We start from the raw sequence: 21016 nt of genomic DNA, 5'->3' as shown, positions 1-21016 counted from the left end.
CTTACCTGCCTCCACCGCCAATGCCGAAGGAAGGAGGTGGGCGGGATGTTTACGTCCCGCTCATCTCCGCCCCTCTGCTGCTATTGGCCGCCTGCCGTGTGACGTCGCTGTGACGCTGCACGACCCACCCCCTTAGGAAGGAGGCGGGTCGCCAGCCAGAGCGACGTCGCAGGGCAGGTAAGTGCGTGTGAAGCTGCAGTAGCGATAATGTTTGCTACGGCAGCTATCACAAGATATCGCATGTGCGACGGGGGCGGGTACTATCCCGCTCGGCATCGCTAGCCGATGCTAGCGATGTCGCAGCGTGCAAAATACCCCTAAGAGTCATCCCACCATGACAAGGAGTACCCAATCAGGATTGCCCTATCTCTAAATGATCCATCTGTCTATGTGCCAGCAGGCCCCAATAGATGGGGCAGAGCAGGACGCGGCCTGACGGCTTAGCACCTGACCATGGAAAGCTGTTTAAACACAACGCACAGCCCACAAAGGGGGATCTATAGGTGGATTGATCGATGGGCTAGAGGTGGGCAGATTGATGGATGGGCTGGAGATGGGCAGATCAATCCATGGGCTAGAAATGGGCAGATTGATGGGCTAGAGATGGGCAGATCAATGAAAGGGCTAGAAATGGGCAGATTGATCAAGGAGTTGGAGATGGGCAGATTGATTGATGGGTTAGAGATGTGCAGATTTATCGATGGGCTAGAGATGGGCAGATCAATCGATGAGGTGGTCCAGACCAGATAGATTGATGTGCTGGAGATGGGAAGATCGATCAATGGGCTACAAATGGGAAGATTGATTTGTTAGAGATGGGTGGATCGATCGATGGGCTAGAGATGGATTGATATATAGGCTAGAGATGGGTGGATTGATCGATGGGCTAAAGATGGGTGGATTGATATATGGGCTAGGGCTGGGCAGATCAATTGATGAGCTACAGATGGGCAGATCAATCGATGGGCTAGAGATGGGTGGCTCGATCGATGGGCTGGAGATGGGCAAATCAATCAATGAGCTGGTCATGGCTGGATCTATCGATGGGCAGATCGATCAATGGGCTAGAAATGGGCAGCTCGATTGATAGGCTAGAGATGGGCAGATCGATCGATAGGCTAGAGATCGGCGGATTGATTGATGGGCTAGAGATGGGCAGATCGATTGATGGGCTAGAGATAAGCAGATCGATTGATGGGCTAGAGATGTGTGGATCGATCAATGGGCTAAAGATGGGTGGATCAATCGATGGGCTAGTGATAGGTGGATTGATTGATGTGATAGAGATCGGTGGATTGATCAATGGGTGGATCAAACGATGGGCTAGAGATGGATGAATTGATACGCTATATAGGTTAGAGATCGGTGGATCGATCGATGGGCTAAAGATGGGTGGATTGATATATGGGCTAGGGCTGGGCGGATCAATTGATGAGTTACAGATGGGCAGATCAATCGATGGGCTAGAGATGGGTGGATCGATCAATGGGCTGTAGATGGGCAGATCAATGAGCTGGTCATGGCTGGATCTATCGATTCGCTAGAGATGGGAAGATCGATCAATGGGCTAGAAATGGGCAGCTTGATTTATGGGCTAGAGATGGGCAGATCGATTGATAGGCTAGAGATAGGTCGGATCGTTCGATGGGCTAGAGATGGGTAGATTGATTGATGGGCTAGGGATGTGTGGATTGATTGATGGGCGGATCGATCGATGGGCTAGAGATGAGTGGATTGATCAATGGGCTAGAGATGGGTGGATCAATCGATGGGCTAGTGATAGGTGGATTGATTGATGTGATAGAGATCGGTGGATTGATCAATGGGTGGATCAAACGATGGGCTAGAGATGGATGAATTGATACGCTATATAGGTTAGAGATCGGTGGATCGATCGATGGGCTAAAGATGGGTGGATTGATATATGGGCTAGGGCTGGGCGGATCAATTGATGAGTTACAGATGGGCAGATCAATCGATGGGCTAGAGATGGGTGGATCGATCAATGGGCTGTAGATGGGCAGATCAATGAGCTGGTCATGGCTGGATCTATCGATTCGCTAGAGATGGGAAGATCGATCAATGGGCTAGAAATGGGCAGCTTGATTTATGGGCTAGAGATGGGCAGATCGATTGATAGGCTAGAGATGGGTCGGACCGTTCGATGGGCTAGAGATGGGTAGATTGATTGATGGGCTAGGGATGTGTGGATTGATTGATGGGCGGATCGATCGATGGGCTAGAGATGAGTGGATTGATCAATGGGCTAGAGATGGGTGGATTGATCTATGGGTGGATCAATCGATGGGCTAGAGATGGATTGATATATAGGCTAGAGATGGGTGGATCGATCGATGGGCTAGAGATGGATTGATATATAGGTTAGAGATCGGTGGATCGATCGATGAGCTAAAGATGGGTGGATTGATATATGGGCTAGGGCTGGGAGGATCAATTGATGAGCTACAGATGGGCAGATCAATCGATGGGCTAGAGATGGGTGGATTGATCAATGGGCTGTAGATGGGCAGATCAATGAGCTGGTCATGGCTGGATCTATCAATTCGCTAGAGATGGGAAGATCGATCAATGGGCTAGAAATGGGCAGCTTGATTTATGGGCTAGAGATGGGCAGATCGATTGATAGGCTAGAGATGGGTCGGATCGATCGATGGGCTAGAGATGGGTAGATTGATTGATGGGCTAGGGATGTGTGGATTGATTGATGGGCGGATCGATCGGCTAGAGATGAGTGGATTGATCAATGGGATAGAGATGGGTGGATTGATCTATGGGTGGATCAATTGATGGGCAGGAGATGGATTGATATATAGGCTAGAAATGGGTGGATCGATCAATGGGCTAGAGATGGATTGATATATAGGCTAGAGATGGGTGGATTGATCGATGGGCTAGAGATGAGTGGATTGATCAATGGGATAGAGATGGGTGGATTGATCTATGGGTGGATCAATCGATGGGCTAGAGATGGATGGATTGATATATAGGCTAGAGATGGGTGGCTCGATCGATTGGCTAAAGATGGGTGGATTGGTATATGGGCTGGGTGGATGAATTGATGAGATACAGATGGGCAGATCAATCGATGGGCTAGAGATGGGTGGATCGATTGATGGGCTGGAGATAGGCAGATCAATCAATGAGCTGGTCATGGCTGGATCTATCGATGGGCTAGAAATGGGCAGCTTGATTGACGGGCTAGAGATCGGCAGATTGATCGATAGGCTAGAGATGGGCAGATTAACTGATGGGCTAGAGATGGGTGGATTGATTTTTGGGTTAGAGACTGTTGGATTGAATAGATGGGCTAGAGCAGTATGGATTGATTCGCAAAACTCTGGTCTATCAGGCAGGTCAGTAGTCTTTGGCTACTAGATGGGAATCTTCAGAATCTCTTACCTTCTAGGATCCTTAGCACGACTGTTGAATAGCCAGGCTGGCATGATGTGATGATTTTGGCATGACATAACATAATACCAACCTTTCTGATCAAAAGCCATGCCATCTATAGTCTATGTCAAAATTGTGCCCGAATTCTGGGGAATTTACTGAAAACAGAGATTTTCAAAATAGTATTTTGGTGACAAGTGTATATTTGGGCTTGAGTTTTTTTCATGCAAACAGATTCAATCCTATAGTGTGCACAATGAGTGAAAAGAGGGAAAGAAAAGACGGTTTCTAATATGTGATGCAGTTTAAAAATGAACATACTGGGAGGGAAGATAACTAAGGGGTATTTTACATGTTGCGACACCGCTAGCATCGGCTAGCGATGCCGAGTGCGATAGTACCCGCCCCCGTCGCACATGCGATATGTGATGATTGCTGCCATAGCGAACATTATTGCTACAGCAGCTTCACACGCACATACCTGTTCGGCGACGGCGCTGTGACTGCCGAACTCTCCCTCCTTCAAAGGGGAGGTGCGTTCGGCGTCACAGCGACGTCACTAATCGGCCGGCCAATAGAAGAGGAGGGGCGGAGATGAGCGGGACATAACATCCCGCCCACCTTCTCCGTTCCGCATTGCCGTCGGGACGCAGTAAGGTGATGTTTGTTTCTCTTGCGGGTTTACACACAACGATGTGTGGAGCTGCAGGAACGATAAACAACATCGTATCTGCAGCAGTAACGACATTATGGAAATGAACGACGTTACACAGATCAGCGATATGGTACGTTTCTGTGCTTGTTCATCGTCGCACCTAGGATTTACATGTTGCGATGTCACTACCGGCGCCGGATGTGCGTCACTAAAGACGTGAGCACGACGATATTTCGTAAGTGATGTCGCAACGTGTAAAGCCCCCCTTAGTCTGGTGTTTCCAATTTTGGATTAAAGTATGTTGCATGCCCTAATGTATCAAAAAGTGAAGGCCTCGTAGTTAACTTGGCACACCTTGGGCTGTCACTGTGCGAGAAATTGATCTCTAAAGGGGAAATTTATCATGAGGGATTTGTTTGGTGTCATTATTTTTCTTGCTTTATGCTTTTCTTGCCATTTATCAAAAAATGCATCAAAGGGAAAGGGAATTCCCCGTGGTCAAAGGGAAAGGGAATTCATGGAATGATTCATACTGCCCAAAGCTAGGTTGCATTACTGTAGCCATATATACACAGTCAAAATTGTTGGTACCCCTCGTTTAATGAAAGTAAAACATTGGTTACAGAAATAACTTGAATCTGACAAAAGTAATAAATAAAAAAATCTTTGAAAATGAACAAATAAAAGTCAGACTTTTGAACCATACTTCCACAGAATTTAAAAAAAAAATAAAACTGATGAAATTGGCCTGGACAGAAATGATGACGCCCTTCCCCTCCTCCTCCTTAACTTAATATTTTGTTGCACAACCTTTTGACGCAATCACTGCAATCAAACAATTCCTGTAACTGTCAGTGAGACTTCTTCGCCTCTCAACAGGTATTTTGGCCGCTCCTCAAGAGCAAACAGCTCCTTGTGTCTGCTGTGTGAAGGTTGTCTTTTCCAGACGGCATGTTTTAGCAATTTCCAAAGATGCTCAATAGGATTTAGGTCAGGGCTCATAGAAGCCACTTCAGAATAGTCCAATGTTTTCTTCTTAACAATTCTTGGGTGTTTTTCACTGTGTGTTTTGACAACAGAACCATGACCTGAGACCAAGCTTTCTGACACTGGGCAGCACATTTCTCTCTAGAATCCCTTGATTGTCTTGAGATTTCATTGTACCCTGCACAGATTCAAGACACCCTATGCCAGATGCAGCAAAGCAGCCCCAGAACATAACAGAGCCTCCTGCATGTTTCACAGTAGGGACAGTGTCCTTTTCTTGATATGCTTCATTTTTCCGTCTGTGAACATGGTTACAAAAAGTTTCATTTTTGTCTCATCTGTTCATAGAGAATTCTCCCAGAAGCTTTGTGACTTATCAACATGTAGTTTGGCAAATTCCAGTCAAGCTTTTTTATGATTTGTTTTTAACAATGGTGTCTTCCTTGGTCGTCTCCCATGAAGTCCACATGGCTCAAACAATGACGGATGGTGCAATCTGACACTGATGTTCCTTGAGCTTGGAATTCACCTTTAATCTCTTTAGAAGTTTTGTTACCATTTGTATTAGCCGTCTCTTTTATTTGTCATCAATTTTCCTCCTGTAGCCACTTGCAGGGAGGTTGGCTGCAGTCCTATGGATCTTAAATTTCTGAATAATATGTGCAACTGTAGAAACAGGAACATCAAGCTGCTTGGAGATGGTCTTATTACCTTTACCTTTAACATGTTTGTCTATAATTTTCTTTCTAATCTCCTGAGGCAACTCTTTCCTTAGCTTCCTCTGGTCTATGTTGAGTGTGGTACACAGCATGTCACCAAACAACACAGTGAGTATCTGTAGCCCTATATACAGGCCCACTGACTGATTACAAGATTGTAGTCACCTGTGATGCTAATTAGTGGACACAACTTGATTTAAGATGTCCCTTTTGTCACATTATTGAAGGGTGCCATCAATCCTGTCCAGGCCGATTTCATGAGTATTATTTTTTTTTAAATTCTATGGAAGCAGAAAAGCAGCAATGTCTGACTTTCATTTGTTAATTTTCATAGATTTTTTATTTATTATTACTTTTGTCAGATTCAAGTTATTTCTGTGACCATTGTGGGTTTTACTTTCATTAAACGAGGGGTACCAACAATTTTGACCACGTGTGTATGTTGTACTCTGAAATGTTGCAGCGATTCAGAGAAAATATACTTGGAAAAGGCGGCCAAGGACCATGCAACTCAGATGACCAGTCCAACAGGTTGGTTTACAGCAGCTTCCCCCTGTCCCCACCCTTAGGTGTGTGTAGATAGGGAGAGCCGTCCCTATACAAAAACTTTAATTCAAGGGTAGCAGAGTGGGGAAAGTGGACAAAGACATTGGAGCCTTCAGTGTTGAGCATGACAAGGCAGCCGCTGTCTGATTCATGCTGCCCATGGTTCAGCTCGCCCCCTTTCAGATGATTCGGATTCTCAAATTAAGATGTTGTTTTAGTGAAAATATGGGGTGCAATAAAGTTATTTCCCTTTCTACAATAGTCTCTGTTCTAAATATTCTCCTATATAAATTGCTCAAATTGTATTTTTGGGGATGAGGCGTCCATAAACAGCAATAAGTGACTAGTTATAGGGCCCAATACATTGTTTTCACCTCAGAATTCTGGAGAAAAAGCTGGGAGGACAGGGGTCCTGGTGCAGCTAAATTTGGTGACTTTTGGCAATTTTACACCACTTTCTCTCTGCTCCATTGAAATGGAAGGAGCTGGGAGGACAGGGGTGCAGCAGGGGCGCGGGATTCCACAACTGGCCTAATTCATACCAAGCTCCCTTACTAGAGTAAGATTACTGGCGTAGCACATGGAGGCACGCACCACTCGTCAGGCACTACACATTCATGAAGAGGCGTCCACCATTCCCACTCATCAAGACCGGCGACAAAATCATCATTCTTGATGAATGGAGGCCATAGTGTGAAACTGAGACCGCTCAGTCCACTAAACTAAAAGAAATTTTGGCAGGTGTGAACCAAAATGCTTTCATATACATGATGACAATCAGTTACCTTAAACCAGTGATTAAAGCTGGTTCCTTCTTGGACGCTGCACTTGTCTGGTCACATACACTGGGTACATCCAGCCCGGCAGAACTTATAGCCACTGATCGGTGGAGTTTTGGGTGTTGGTTGTCCATAGTCCTGGACAAACTCTTCAAACTGCAGTCAGGAATATGGACGGCAATATATCCGCTCATTCCTGTTTGCTAACTTTGGAGGTGCTTTGATAAGATTGATATAAATATGTTTTATGCATAAAATTAGTTTAGCAAACAGAATGAAATAAGTAGAAGTAACTGCAATGCTAAAACAATAAATGCGCTTATAGGCCTTTACAGTTGTGGACACAAAAAGGAAAGGGCCCCTGTGCAAGAGCAAGAGCTCCTTATAATGCACAAGTCCTCCTGCTTTGGAGGTGGATATGGGCCCTACCTCTTGGGCCCCTGAGTGGCTGCAGATACTGCACTAATGATCTGGCTGCCCCTGGGTCATTTCACCTGTAACCACTGATACCATCCAATTGTTACGGATATCTGCTGAAAACATAAATGACTTACATCGGGACGCGAAGAACCGGTAATGATAGATAGGATGATGGCGGCTGACACAGCTCTGATGCTTCTAATGTATATTTCTGCTGACCTCTTCTATGTGACACAATTCATGGCGTGACTCCTGACGAAGTGTTACATTTATTATAGAGAGCACAGTCTGAGAACAGTTTAGGTCGATGTCCTCCATTTGTCAGCAGGAGCAGAGGTCTCGCACCCTTTATAGTCTATGAAGTCCAAGCGGTCAGGAGCCACTGAGCGATTACCCCGAATGCGCCACAATAGTGTGTCGGGATGATGAATATTAATTTCACAGACCTTAAAGAGATGAGTCATTAAAAAATAAATGGCCTTAATTTATTCTAGCATAATGACTTTTTTTCTGCCAGGGCTTATTATCAACATGGCAGAAGTCCAAGCTTGTGAATTTCTAGATTTACAGATATAGTCGGCCATCTATGTGTGTCCCCGTGGACGGACCCTGATCTCGGTACCTCTTGGGCTGCAGCTTTCACTGATATACACTGGGATATGCCCTGAAAGCCATGCAAAAAATCTGCCAAAAAACGGATTTACTATTGCAGCAGAATCCGCAGCATCCAATTGTGAATTTTAGACTATGTTCACACAAAAATTCTGCAGCATTTTTTCCTGTATTTTTTATTACACGTACTGTAGACAAATCGCACATGGAAAAAAAAAACTGCACAGCAAAAACTCACCAAAAAAGCAGCAAAAATGCAGCAAAAGCAAAACGCAGAGTCCCAGCATGGTGACGTCATTGTGAAGCGCCGGGAGTCTGATGTCTTGTGCGCGCGATAACAGCGCTGTGATCCACCCGCGCTGGAGCCATCAGGACCCTGGAGCAGGGGAGTAGGATGTTTACTCTCTCTCTTTTTCTTAAATGCAGTAGGGGGAACACACACACATTATATATATATATATATATATATATATACACACACACACACACACACACACACACACACACACACACACACACACACACACACACACACACACACACACATACACACACACACCAGGATAGGGCCCAGGCTGGGGGACATATATATACTAGCATGGGAGCCAGGCTGGGGGACTTATATTTACCTGCATGGGAGCCATGCTGGGGGACATTATATATATTAGCATGGGAGCCAGGCTGGGGGACAAATATATATATACTACTAGACTAGCTCTGCAGATCCTGTTCCAGCAATATTAACATGTAACTGATGACGAAAATTACTGGCTGCAGCAGGGATAGGAAAATCAATGCTGCATTCAGTGATTGTCTGCAGCTGTCACATTCCATCGTTACTCAAAAAGGAAGTGTGCAGGTTGGGAGAGGATCAAGATCCAAACTTCCTTTGAGTTGCCCACCACAGCGCTGCAGCGGTCGCCTGCGGGGCACTGCGGGGACTTCTCTGTAGGAACCCCTTCTGGCAACAGGTCAGTCAGGTTTTCTTTATATGACGTCGTGACGCCACTCTCTGTATTTGCGGTCGGGGGGGGTCTGGGGGGTGACCACCACTGCAGTTTGGGGGGCGCCTGGGGCTGATGTTAGATGCAGTAAGTTGTTGTGGCCTCCCAAGAGTGAGGCTGGCGTCAGGGGCTCGGGTATATGTGTGTGGAACCACAGGTCGCAGAATGACTCAAACACAGTCCAGAAAGTCTTTTAACTTGTTTACTCACTTTTAGTTGGTTGGTGAGAAACCCGGGCGATGCTGAGATTATACCAGGTGGAACCAGGAATTCCTGCAGGCCGTTCTGAGGGTAGCTATTAACTCGCCTTCCTTGCACTTCTTTTGTTTTGGAAAACCCCTAACTTGTAGTATCGTGGGATTTATCCAGGGAAAGTTGCTACTGCCTCTCCTTCCCTTTTTGGCCCATTTTCCGGCAGTGTGAACCTTGGTGAGATGGCTTCTGGCACTGTCTCCTTGTGGGTCCCCTTGATGCTGCTGAGGCTTGGACTCTGTGTGTTTGGTGAGGTACCTCCAGTACCCTCACCGGCAGGTTTAGCAGCTCCAGTAAAAAGATCTCTGCTCTGGGGACCTATTTCCCCTTGTGTGACTGGATACCAGCAGTCCCCGTACTGGGCCACCTCTCTACAGGTGTCTTTCAGGCTGACTCACAGGTATCCGTTTTCCCCTGCCAACAGCTACCACACAATGAGAACACTTCCCAATAAATGAGCCATATGGTGTGCACGCTGTCGGTATGTATGTACCCCGACAGGGTGCATGCACTACTCGCACAATATACAAAGACAGGAGATACAACGAGTATATATGCAATAAGAATAAGTTTTATTGATATGAATAAGACATACACAAGACAGCATAGACAATAAAAACAACTACCAATTAATCAAGGGGGGCACAATGTATTGAGCGTATAAAAATTGTCATTGGTTGTCAATGTATAGGCATAACACAGGACGAAAAGATATAATAATATAATGGGACTCAGTCCGTATATGTCTGTCACTGGTAGCCGTGGGAAAGGTAAGGCCAAAAAGGTGTATAAGCACAACACGGGACAGAAAGGTATAATACAATGGTACTCAGTCCGTATGTGTCTGTCTCTAATAGTCGTGGAAAAGGTAAGGCCAATCTAATAAAAAAGTATGTGTAGGCACAACACAGGACAGAAAGGTATAATACACTGGGACTCAGTCCATATGTGTCTGTCACTGGTAGCCGTGGGAAGGATAAGGCCAATCAAATAAAGAATGTAGAGGCATAACACAGGACAGAAGAGTATAATATAATAGGACTCAGTCCGTATATGTCTGTCACTGGTAGCTGTGGGAAAGGTAAGGCAAATCAAAAGGAGTATAAGCGTACCTAGTTTGGTTACGCGTACCTAGGGTAACGTGCCTTCTCCCCATTATGTGTTCTGCTGACGATAGGACTGGTCCGTTTGCATCAGTTTCCATATATATATTCCTTCATCTGCCCTTTATACGACTCGTATTTTACACTTTATAAATTATATATTATTCAGGGTCAGTTTCTGAACACCTCACTGACACAACATACTTCGTATTATTGATAAATAGTGGCTATATATTTCTGACTGGTTCCCTATGCCTGTATACCTTCCCTTAGTATCTGGTCCCCCCCAATAATGGAGTGGCTATTATCTGAATGATTTGCCAGTGTGACACATCTCTGTCTCCTTAATAGGGGTGGGCGGGATTATTGGGGTTCCCTCGTTTGCGGTATCCCCTGCTTTATACTAATCCACACTATGGATATATTAGATATCGCGGAGAGGCTTATTTCTTACCTTGCTATCCCCAGCCTGTGTAACTATGGGCAGGACTTCCGGGATTCCCTCTGTCCGTGACGTCTCCTGCCCTGTCAGGCTCTGTGTTGGGTTGGATCGCGTTGTTGCCGGGGTGACGCGTCCCTGACATCACGTGCTCCTTCCACACACAGCCGGAGGGCGGGACGTCCGGACTGCTGGGCACTTCCTGCATTACGTTCTGAACGATACTTACACCTCTAGTCCTTTCACTATATAAATGCAGCACCATGATGGTGTTATACTGTGATAAGGTGCATGTATCTTATTTTGATGAATGTTTATACAGATTATTCTCTGTGCGATTCTCTATTACCATTCATTGGTGCTTGGCCTTATCCATCTTAACAAACACCCTATCAGAATTACGTATGGGCATTTTTACTTGTTACACCATACCCCTTCCTTTTCCTGTGCCTGTGCACCTGATTGTAATAGCTAATTACTATGGGGCTATTTATATCCACCGGGTATACACTGCCAGTAGGGTTTCCTCCTTGAGAAAGCAACAATACCTTCGCGAAACGCGCGTTGGTGGTGATCCTGCTCCTTCTGGGTATGTGCACTTTGTATTGATTATGTGTTAGGTGTTGTCCTTGTATTAATTATACTGTATTTTATATGACCTTGTTTTCTTGTGTATGAGTCCTTTGGGACCCCGGCATAGTTGTACGCACTTGCACTTTATTGCTTAAAATTTCTCTTTTTTACTGTCTAAATTGACCGGGGTATTCCTGTTGTATTACATCCTTTTACTTTGGGTCTTTCTAATACAGTCTTGAGTGGACTTACCTCTCCCACGGCTACCAGTGACAGACATATATGGACTGAGTCCCATTATATTATTATATCCTTCTGTCCTGTGTTGTGCCTATATACTCCTTTTGATTTGCCTTACCTTTCCCACAGCTACCAGTGACAGACATATACTGACTGAGTCCTATTATATTATACTCTTCTGTCCTGTGTTATGCCTCTACATTCTTTATTTGATTGGCCTTATCCTTCCCACGGCTACCAGTGACAGACACATATGGACTGAGTCCCAGTGTATTATACCTTTCTGTCCTGTGTTGTGCCTACACATACTTTTTTATTAGATTGGCCTTACCTTTTCCACGACTATTAGAGACGGACACATACGGACTGAGTACCATTGTATTATACCTTTCTGTCCCGTGTTGTGCTTATACACCTTTTTGGCCTTACCTTTCCCACGGCTACCAGTGACAGACATATACGGACTGAGTCCCATTATATTATTATATCTTTTTGTCCTGTGTTATTGTGACGCCCTGGCAAAGCCAGGTTGTCACAGAAAGAGTTAATCCTCCTTGGTAATCTGATCTCACACCGGTGCAGCAGGACAAACCACAGCCCTCAGGGTAAGAGAAAAGCAGAGCAGAGGGGAGGGGCTGGAGCAGAGTGTTTGGGGAGACAGAGAGAAGAGAAGTCTGGAGTTGTAGCTCCCAGGCTGAAAGTGAAGCGTGCTCCGAGAGGGCCGGGACAGGCTGCGAGTGAGGAAGGGGCCAGAGGTAGCCGGGCAGGGTAGTGGCCCCCCCGGTACCTGGGTGACCCGGATCACTGCAGGGGAGTGGACTCCCCGTTCCCGGCTGAGGAGAGGAGGAAGAGAGTGGAGAGAAAGGCACCTGGCTGCAGGGAAAGAACAACAAGGGCTGCTGCACCGTGTGTGGGACACTAACACCCCCGTACCGAAGGCTGCGGACACCGGCAATTCCTAGTTTACCAGTGACTCTGTGTGACATACTTGTGAGTACGCCTGTGCCCTCGGGCACCGCACCGCAGCACTGGGCCCTGCTCCCTGCTTACCCCATCACCGGGCCCCGGGACAACTACCCCCTACCCACGGAGGGGAGAAATAACAACCAAGCTGCTCCCTGTCACCGCTCCCGGGATCCCCATAAAGAGCAGCGGTGGTGTCCACAATCACCACAACCGTGGGTGGCGTCACGGACAATCTCCCTTAACAAACCCCCTTTTACTGTGGAGCCTGGGATCACAGACCGGGTCACGCTATCGTGATACCCACAGGAGTGACCCCGTGGCCCGGATCTGAGTACCCCCTGGTCCCCGGGCGACACATCTGGCGTCACGAACAGGATCGAACCCATCCAGCTACCTGGAGGAAGTGCGCCTTATTCTGGACTGTCAGCGGTGATCCGCTGCAAAAATTTTGAAAGTCGCCATCTTTGCCGCCATTTTGGGCGCGAAAATCTCCCGCCCAGCACCTTCTTCCCCAACCGGTGGGCGCGAAAAAGAGGCTCCGCCCCCTGAGAACGCGGGCGGAAGTGAAGCTCCGGAGGACCGGAAGCGAAAGAAAAAACTTTAAAAGTTGCTGGAAGGACTGCTCCCGAGTACCAAGGGGGAGCAGGAGGAAGGAACCGCAGTTTATGTGACCAGGACTGTAAAGGCAGGGACGCCAGGACTTTGCCTAATTCCGTTCCTGGACAAGCAGTAGCCGCAACCCCGATGACATCTTACCCGGCTCCGGCAGTCCGCCCAGCCGCCACGGTGATGACGTCGGCTCCGGCAGTCCGCCCGGCCGCAACGGAGGTGGCACCCGATTGGAAGTCTGCCCCAGATGTGGCGCCAGCCGCTCCCAGGTACCCCGTCACGGCTGTGGAGCAGCCGGAGTGCACCTGCAGAGAGGAGGAGCAGGCCAGTGAGAGATGGAGCCCTCGGCAGTTAGCGAGGCCGGTTGTAGCCGGCGCCGAGGGCATCCAAGTGGGCCTGGCTTCTGAGCAGGAGGCAGAGCACGGAACCCGTGCCCCGTACTGGGAGTGGCGGCAGCGGCAGTGGTAGTGGAGCATGGACGGCTACCCGCCAGTTTCAAGTTGACTATTTTATGGACTGTCACCCCTGTTCAGCGTCCTCAAGTTCAGGAGGAGGCCATCTGCACAGCAGGTGGGGGCGGCAGAACAGTTTAGAGTTTAAGACAACGTATCTCCCGATGTGGGAAGATGTATGATTGTAATGTGTTGATTTTTCCTTTTCCAGTTTTAATATATGTTGGTGGCCAGACGGCCCGAGGACGGGCCGTGTTTTACCAAGGGGGTGTGTGATGCCCTGGCAAAGCCAGGTTGTCACAGAAAGAGTTAATCCTCCTTGGTAATCTGATCTCACACCGGTGCAGCAGGACAAACCACAGCCCCCAGGGTAAGAGAAAAGCAGAGCAGAGGGGAGGGGCTGGAGCGGAGTGTTTGGGGAGACAGAGAGAAGAGAAGTCTGGAGTTGTAGCTCCCAGGCTGAAAGTGAAGCGTGCTCCGAGAGGGCCGGGACAGGCTGCGAGTGAGGAAGGGGCCAGAGGTAGCCGGGCAGGGTAGTGGCCCCCCCGGTACCTGGGTGACCCGGATCACTGCAGGGGAGTGGACTCCCCGTTCCCGGCTGAGGAGAGGAGGAAGAGAGTGGAGAGAAAGGCACCTGGCTGCAGGGAAAGAACAACAAGGGCTGCTGCACCGTGTGTGGGACACTAACACCCCCGTACCGAAGGCTGCGGACACCGGCAATTCCTAGTTTACCAGTGACTCTGTGTGACATACTTGTGAGTACGCCCGTGCCCTCGGGCACCGCACCGCAGCACTGCGCCCTGTTCCCTGCTTACCCCATCACCGGGCCCCGGGACAACTACCCCCTACCCACGGAGGGGAGAAATAACAACCAAGCTGCTCCCTGTCACCGCTCCCGGGATCCCCATAAAGAGCAGCGGTGGTGTCCACAATCACCACAACCGTGGGTGGCGTCACGGACAATCTCCCTTAACAAACCCCCTTTTACTGTGGAGCCTGGGATCACAGACCAGGTCACGCTACCGTGATACCCACAGGAGTGACCCCGTGGCCCGGATCTGAGTACCCCCTGGTCCCCGGGCGACACATTATGCCAATACATTGACAACCAAGGACAATTTTTATACACTCAATACCTTGTGTCCCCCTTGATTTATTGGTAGTTGTTTTTATTGTCCATGCTGTCTTGCGTATGTCTTATTCATATCAATAAAACGTATTCTTATTGCATATATACTCGTTGTATCTCCTGTATTTGTAGCTAGCACACAAGCAGGGTCTGGCTAGCGTGGCTGTACGTCCGCTCCCTTCAGCAACTTCTGTACACTGCCCCAGACTGGCTTGCTCCACCTCCTTTTCCTGTTTGCCAATGCATCTAGCTTCCAGCCTCTCCACTGCACCCCTCGCTGAGAATTGAAAGTTAACCTCCTCAGGGCTACCCAAGGGTCCCCTCTCAAGGTGTGGGAGACCTGGTTGCTATGTGTCTGTGTGTACACACCTCATTCTGGCCTTGGAATTTACCTGGAAGCACTGCCTCAGCATGGGTGCAGTACTCTGTGGTGCCTGACCAGGTCAGGGGCGCCACACATTAATAGGTGAGTGGACCTTTAAGCAGGCTTTACATGCTGCGACATCGCTACCATTTGCTGGCGATGTCGAGCGTGATAGCACCCGCCCCTGTCGTACGGTCGATATGTGGTGATCATTGCTGTAGCGAACATTATCGCTACGGCAGCGCCACACGCACTTACCTGCTCTGCGACGTCGCTCTGGCCGGCGAACCGCCTCCTTTCTAAGATGATGGTTCGTGTGGCATCACAGCGACGTCACACGGCAGGCGTCCAATAGTAACATCCCGCCCACCTTCTTCCTTCCGCATTTCCGGTGGAGGCAGGTAAGGAGATCTTCGTCGCTCCTGCGGTGTCACACACAGCGATGTGTGCTGCCGTAGGAATGAGGAACAACATCGCTAATAAGCAGAAAACGATTTTTTGTCTCAGGACAACCGCTCCGCAGCAAACGATTTTGACCGCTTTTGCGATCGTTTAAGGTCGCTCATAAGTGTCACATGACGATAATTCATTAACGATATTGTAGCGTGAAAGGCCATACTCGGCCCAGTTTTAGAAAAAAGTTTACAAATCATCGCCTCTCATTTTCTGCATAGAAAAAAATCCTCAAGTTAATCTGTCACTGCACATTTGATTGGCCTCACTAACATATTACATAATTGATCATGTACAGTTGAAACCATGAGTTTCCCTCCGCTCTCTATAAAGACACATCTGCAGGTTTTTCCCTCCGCTCTATAGAGACACATCTGCAGGTTTTTCTCACATCTGACATGAAATCAGAATGAACCTTTCCCGTTTTCGATCAATTAGGAACCAAAATTATTTCTATTTGCCAAATGCCAGAATGAGAGAGACAATGTTTTCAGCCATTTTATTACTTTCTGCAAAGTCACAAGTTTCTATACACTAAAACTACTATGCCTTTACACAATATGGGACAGCCCATAAGATGATGTCATGTCTTTGGAAGCTTCTGATAGGTTTATTGGCAACATCTGAGTTAATTAGAGACACACCTGTGGATGTATTGTAATGCACACCTGAAACAAACGGCTTATTTGTGTAGCATCATGTGAAAGTCAACAGAACTTAGCCAAGATCTCAGGAAGAGAATTGAGGACTTGCACAAGTCTGATTCATCCTTGGGTGTAATTTCCAGATATCTGAAGGTGCCTCGTTCATCTGTACAAACAATTATATGCAAGTACAAACAAGCTGTAAATGTGCAGGCATCATACCGCTCAGGAAGGAGACGGGTTCTGTGTACCAGAGATGAACGTGCTTTTGTCAGACGTGTGCAGATCAACCCAAGAACAAAATCAGAAGACCTTGTGAAGATGCTGGAGGAAGCTGGTAACATTGTGTCATTATCCACAGTGAAACGAGTACTGTATCAACATGGGCTGAAAGGCCACTCTGCAAGGAAGAGGCCATTACTCCAAAAGAAACAGATAAAAGACATATTAATGTTTGCACATGCACACAGGAACCAAGAGCTTAATTTCTGGAGTCATGTCCTGTGGTCTGACGAAACTAAAATTGAATTGTTTGGCCATAATGACCATCGTTACGTTTGGAGGAAAAAGAAAGAAGCTTTGAAGCCTAAGAACACCATCCCAACTGTGACACACGGGGGGGCAGCATCATGATGTGGGGTTGTTTTGCTACAGGAGGGACTGGTGAGTTCACAAAATAGATGGCATCATGAGGAAAGAAGATTATGTGGCAATACTGAAGCAACATCTCAAGACATCAGCCAGGAACTTACAGCTTGGGCGGAAATGGGTCTTCCAAATGGACAAATACCCGGAGCTACTGCCAGAACTGGCCACAAAGTGGCTTAAGCATAACAAAGTCAATGTTTTGGAGCGGCCATCACAAAACCCTGATCTCAATCCTATGGAAAATGTATGGGCAAAGCTGAAAAGGCCAGAGCGAGCGGCAACCTCCAAACACGGTTCAGCTACACCAGATCTGTCAGGAGGAATCGGCCCAAATTCCACCAGCTATTGTGAGAAGCTTCTGGAAGGATCCAAAACGTTTCCCCAAGTCACACAGTGTAAGGGCAATGGTACTGAATACTAATAACATGGAGGGAACGTCACTGTGCAGAAAGGAAGAAAAATGCCTGAAAACCTCCTCGCTCATTATTCTGGAGAGTAGAGGGAAAAACCTGCAGATGTGTCTGTATAGAGAGCAGAAGGAAAAACCTGCAGATGTGACTGTATAGAGAGTGGAGGGAAAAGCCTGCAGATGTGTCTGTATAGAGAGTGGAGGGTAAAGCCTGCAGATGTGTCTGTATAGAGAGTGGAGGGTAAAGCCTGCAGATGTGTCTGTATAGAGAGTGGAGGAAAAAGCCTGCAGATGTGTCTGTATAGAGAGTGGAGGGAAAAGTCTGCAGATGTGTCTGTATAGAGTGCGGAGGAAAAACCTGAAGATGTGTCTTTATAGAGAGGGAGGGAAAAACCTGCATATGTGTCTGTATAGAGAGTGGAGGGAAAAACCTGAACAAATAGAGGGTGAAATGCTGGAACAAATTGAAAAGGCAGCTAATAATAATAATCGGGTTCTTATTATGGGGGATTTCAACTATCCAGACATTCAGTGGGACATAGAATCTTCTGGTTCTGCTAAAAGCTGTAAGTTCTTATCTACTATTCAAGACCATTTCCTCTCTCAGATGGTAGGTGAACCGACCAGGGGAGATAATTTGCTAGATCTGGTCCTGTCAAATAGACCGGATACAATTTCAGATCTACAGGTCCGGGAGCACTTGGGCACCAGTGATCATAATATGGTAAGCTTCAACATAATATTCAATAGAACATTTCAAAGGGGAAATGCTAAAACCTGGAATTTTAGGAAAGCTGATTTCAACAAATTAAGGGAAGAGCTTAAATGTGTAGATTGGGACAAAGTCATGGTAACTGGGGATACCGAACATAAATGGGGTAAGTTTAAGGATATACCACTAGAGTCCTGTAAAAAATGTATACCCTCTGGTAATAAAATGTCCAGGAATAAAAAGAAACCACTATGGATAAATAAGACTGTACAAAGTATAATAAAACAAAAACAAAGGGCATTTAAAATCTTAAAGGCTGAGAATACAGAAATAGAATTACAGGAGTATAAAGATATCAATAGGAAATGTAAAAAAGAAATCAAACAAGCAAAACTAGCTACTGAAACATAAATCGCCAATGACATTAAAATAAATCCCAAAATCTTTTATAAATACATTAATGCCAAAAGGAAAACAAAGGATAGTATCGGCCCCTTAAAATATAATAACAAGTTAGTTATAGAGGACAAACAAAAGACTGAGATATTAAATAGGCATTTCTCATCTGTATTCACCAAGGAACTGACTGTACCAGGGATCATTCAACAAGTGAAAAATCAAAGTCCACCACCCGATATAATTAATTTAACACAAGATGAAGTACGCCTACGTCTGAGTAAACTAAACATTGACAAATCCCCAGGGCCAGATGGCATTCATCCACGAATATTGAGGGAATTGAGCTCCGTAATCGACAGACCGCTGTATCTCATCTTTTTAGACTCACTTGTAACAGGGTTGGTGCCTCAGGATTGGAGGATTGCTGATGTGGTACCGATATTTAAGAAAGGTAAGAGGGTAGATCCAGGCAACTACCGTCCAGTAAGCCTGACATCAGTAGTATGCAAAGTTTTTGAGGGCATTTTAAGGGATGACATGCAAAAATATATTGCAGAAAATAATATGATAACTGACAAACAGCATGGATTCATGAAAGATAAGTCGTGTCTGACCAACCTGTTGGGGTTCTATGAGGGGGTAAGTTCAAACCTGGATATTGGTAATGCAGCTGATGTGATTTATTTGGACTTTGCAAAGGCATTTGATACTGTACCACATAATAGCCTTATACTAAAGCTCCAGAAGCAAGGACTAGGGGACACAATATGCAACTGGGTAAGGAATTGGCTAAAAGATAGGAAACAAAGAGTAGTCATAAATGGTACATTCTCTAAATGGGCTATAGTCAGCAGTGGGGTGCCGCAGGGATCTGTGCTAGGACCGATTCTTTTTACTCTCTTTATTAATGACCTTGTGGATGGGATTGATAGTACAGTGTCAGTCTTTGCCGATGACACCAAACTATGTAGGATATTAAAAACTGACCTGGATAGTACAATATTACAAAAAGATCTGGATAAGATGTCAGAATGGGCAGATACTTGGCAAATGAGATTTAATGTTGATAAATGTAAAGTAATGCACCTAGGACGGAGTAATCCTATAGCTGCGTATACATTAAATGGAAGTAAACTCGGGACTACAGAACAGGAGAAGGACTTGGGTATTCTCATTACAAATAAGCTGAGCAGCAGCACTCAATGTCAAGCAGCAGCTGCTAAAGCAAACAAGATTTTAGGGTGTATAAAAAGAGAGATTAGATCCCGTGATCCCAACGTATTGTTACCCCTCTATAAATCACTTGTAAGGCCACATCTGGAATACGGGATCCAGTTTTGGGCTCCACATTTTAAAAAGGACATTCAGAAGTTAGAGTCAGTTCAAAGGCGGGCAACTAGACTATTACAAGGAATGGAGGGCCTCCCATATGATGACAGGTTGAAAAAGTTAGATATGTTTAGCTTAGAAAAAAGACGTCTCAGAGGAGATCTCATTTATATGTATAAATACATGTGTGGTCAATATAAAGGACTGGCACATGACTTATTTCTTCCAAAGACAGTACTAAGAACCAGGGGGCACTCACTGCGAGTGGAAGAAAAGCGATTCCGACACCTAAATAGGAAAGGGTTCTTTACAGTTAGAGCAGTCAGACTGTGGAATGCCACCACAAGAGGTAGTAATGGCAGATACTATAACAGCTTTTAAACAAGGGCTGGATGATTTCCTCAGTACACACAACATTGTTGGTTATAAATGACTTAGTGACTAAATGTAGAACTGGTGGAGGAAGGTTGAACTAGATGGATCTAGGTCTTTTTTCAACCTAAGTAACTATGTAACTATGTGTCTTTATAAAGAGGGAGGGAAAAACCTGAGGATGTGTCTTTATAGAGAGGGAGGGAAAAACCTGCAGATGTGTCTTTATAGAGAGCGGAGGGAAAACCTGCAGATATGTCTTTATAGAGAGGGAGGGAAAAACCTGCAGATGTGTCTTTATAGAGAGCAGAGGGAAAACCTGCAGATGTGTCTGTATAGAGAGTGGAGGGAAAAACCTGCAGATGTGTCTTTATAAAGAGGGAGGGAAAAACCTGAGGATGTGTCTTTATAGAGAGGGAGGGAAAAACCTGCAGATGTGTCTTTATAGAGAGCGGAGGGAAAACCTGCAGATGTGTCTTTATAGAGAGGGAGGGAAAAACCTGCAGATGTGTCTTTATAGAGAGTGGAGGGAAACTAATTCCAGATTTAGCAGAGAGATAATTCCAGGTAAATGTTCTTTCATTTGGTGCTCACGTTTCCCTATACGCTGTCCATGTCAGAGGGGTCTGATATATAGTGATTTATTTTTGGGGACTTATTTGTATTGCCGGTGCTAGTAATACAAAATATTATTTAAGCGATTTATCAAGGGCTTTTATGGAGTAAAACTAAGGTTGAAATGTTTCACATTTTGTCTGTCAGAGGAAATAACTATCCATGGAGGGGGTCG

General features: G+C 46.2%; 1 protein-coding gene across 4 annotated transcripts in view; it reads right to left on the bottom strand.

Moving 5' to 3' along the window:
- Window positions 1-21016, bottom strand: part of IQSEC1 (IQ motif and Sec7 domain ArfGEF 1) — a 1387106-nt gene that overhangs the window by 955552 nt on the left and 410538 nt on the right. The gene's annotated exons all lie outside the window — the stretch shown is intronic.

Source organism: Anomaloglossus baeobatrachus, chromosome 8 (genome assembly GCF_048569485.1).
Source record: "Anomaloglossus baeobatrachus isolate aAnoBae1 chromosome 8, aAnoBae1.hap1, whole genome shotgun sequence".
Classification (NCBI taxonomy): Eukaryota; Metazoa; Chordata; class Amphibia; order Anura; family Aromobatidae; genus Anomaloglossus; species Anomaloglossus baeobatrachus.
This window is presented reverse-complemented; position numbering and strand designations above follow the sequence as displayed.